Source organism: Aplysia californica, unplaced genomic scaffold (assembly GCF_000002075.1).
Source record: "Aplysia californica isolate F4 #8 unplaced genomic scaffold, AplCal3.0 scaffold00305, whole genome shotgun sequence".
Classification (NCBI taxonomy): domain Eukaryota; kingdom Metazoa; phylum Mollusca; class Gastropoda; order Aplysiida; family Aplysiidae; genus Aplysia; species Aplysia californica.
The window spans coordinates 35,018-37,718 of record NW_004797575.1 but is presented as its reverse complement, the minus strand read 5'-3'; the positions used below and the strand labels follow the sequence as shown (position 1 = coordinate 37,718).

General features: G+C 38.3%; 1 long non-coding RNA gene across 1 annotated transcript in view; it reads left to right on the top strand.

Annotated features, from left to right (window-relative positions):
• LOC118477933 overlaps nt 1–950 on the top strand; it is a 6,809-nt gene extending 5,859 nt beyond the window's left edge. The window contains exon 2 of the long non-coding RNA XR_004858703.1: nt 560–950. This is a non-coding gene — a long non-coding RNA (uncharacterized LOC118477933). The remainder of the gene's footprint in view (nt 1–559) is intronic.
• The last annotated feature ends 1,751 nt before the right edge of the window (nt 951–2,701 follow it).

The following is a 2,701-nucleotide window of genomic DNA, read 5'->3' as shown; positions in this document are numbered from 1 at the left end:
TCTAGAGGTTCATATCCCTGCCTGGTCCCTTTGAAGGAGGCAGGAACACCCGGCGTAGATGAAATCTACGGGACATGGCCAGTGTGTTGATTTCGCCAACCGGTGTTGCCCTCTTTAACAAAAACTCAAACCCAACAAAACGCTTCAACATTAATCAAATCACTTTCTCCATTGCTCGTATTTTGCAAATGCACATTTCGTTTGGTTCCCTTCAAATGCGTGCTTTTACTCTAAAAACTTAGCTGTTCAACAACGTCATGAAATGTATTGAATGGAGCAGACATTTTTTTTATTTCTTTATTCAAGTGCCTCTAAAAGTTTCGATACATCTGGGACATCACTATTTTTAAATCGAAGTTTCTCTACATATCTAAATACATCTTTTGCACTTTTCTTTGTAAATGTGGTTCTAGATAGCTCAATACTTTTCTTTCATCTTTGACATTAAAATCTCTTTTTTTTTTTTTCAAACTAAATTTGTTCTAGATCTCAATAGATATTTGACAAACATGAGGCTATCTTATCGCGCTTGTGATCAACGGTTTTTGCTTCTTTTAAGACAGGAGCTCTTAAACATTCCGTCGGGCAGGGATGTGGAGATCAGAGAAAAGATGGATGGAAGAACGGAGGAAGCCACATCTCTCTGACACGACAACCGCCTTATATATTCAGCGCTACAAATTTGATGAAGATTGATTTATCACCGGGATATCACGATCAAATGGATTTATCGTGTCTCTTGTGTTACAAATTTGTCAGCTTTGCGTCAAGAAATTAACCACCACCCTCCTCATGAATAAAGAGGTTTGTTAGCCCAGTTGTCGTCCTTGTCAGGCTGACCGCTACAGGGTTGCGGTCAACCCGTTACGGGAACTCACATCCACATGTCGAGGTCGGGATCAGAAAACAAGTGACCTTGGTGAAGGAATTAAAATCCCCCTTCCCCCTCCCTTCTTTCGTGTTTGTCATTCGTTTTAAATTGGCGTTTGTAGTTTGTGGTTAGCCGCTCCCCCCCGTCTCATGTAGAAGTCGTGACTTTATTTTTTAAATTGTTGTTGTATCCCTCTCAACTCAGCCCGTGTTGGCCCTGTCAGGCAAGGTCAAAGCAGCCCGCTTCCTTAATTATCTAAATTGAGTCGGTGGGTGCGTGAAACATATATCATTATACAACAGTAACAGGGGTTTTTTTTTTAGTGTTCGCTATAAATTTTGCTATACACCAAGTCTTATTGGTCTTAAAAACTTAATATAAACGTCAGAAAATTTAGACACGAGAAACGGCCTGACTTAGGCTTCATTGGATCAGAAGTTTTGGTTTTTGCTTATTTCCCTATCCTGTCATGTTGTACCTTAGTTGCAGAAACTGTTCCTAGATTCCAATCTAATTTGCACATCATATTTCGTCGGCCAGTTGTTAACTATGAAATACACTATGCCCCAATTTTTTTAAAAGTAAAAATATACGTATTGCGGTTTCGTGATTAATGATACTGGCTGCGTGTGCTGAAGAAATATGAATTGTGTCGAAATTCAAATTCTATTTTGAACAAAGGCATACCCCAAAAATCATAATGTATATACAATTGTGAATTATGAAGCAGCGCGTCCTCTCTGTTCTTTGCACAGTACGTGTACATTTTAACGGCTTTTTGAAAGTGTGTGCCTTTGTGTACGAGGAGACACAACGGACCAGCGTCTGTGGTGTAGCGATTAGCCTCTTCAACATTGCAAGTAAAAGAAATGAGTTCGATTCAAGTTTACGTAGATAAATCATGATTCTTCGGCTATTCGCAGTGATGTTGTATATCTCAGTCCAGGATAGCGTTGAAAGTTAGGGTCGAAACAGACCGCCTTCTACTTGATCTAAATAGTGTCTACAATATTATTACATGTAATTATTACATAGATGCCTTAAATAAACATGACGAACCAAAACGGCATTTCTAACAGGTATGAATTTTTATATTTCTGAAAAAAGGTATTCTTAGTTAGACTTTAACTGTCATACTTTCTTTGTCTTCAGGATTGTCGTTGCTATTTTGATTTCACGTGGGCAGCTGACATCGGTACAGGCAACAGATAGAATCTAATGTAGCAGGGGATATGAATAAATATATGAGGTGCTTTGTGACGTAATGGCTTTATTCACAATATAATTCAAATTTTTCCTTTTATCCCTTTTGATTGTGAGTTCGATTTTTAATCTTATCAGCTTTGATTTTTTTGGATGCCTCAGAATGCGTTGTAAACAAAGATTTGATTCTGATTGAAATCTGTTTTTGAATAACAGCCCACGTATCACACCACCACGAATAAAAAGTCAACACGTTTTCTACACTTTTCACTTTTTAAAATATTATCATTACATGTTTTGTCACTATACTCTTTATGTTTGATGTGAACTTCTCTCAAGAAAGTCAAAGCAACCCAAGGGTCTATAAAAAGATTATTGTTGTAGATGCTGTACGCCCCCCCTCTTCCGTCGACACTATTTAGATCGTGTAGAAGCTGGGCTTTTTTCGACCATATCTATCAGGGACAACCAGGGCTGGAAGGGATACAAGGTCCCAGCAGACAGAAGGAGATGCTCGATTGAAAAATAAACAAGTTTCCTGCACGTGAATCAAAGTCACGTTTTCCGCTTTTTTAATGTATGTTTTTATGCGCCTGTCGACACAATTTAGATCATTTAGAAGACAGG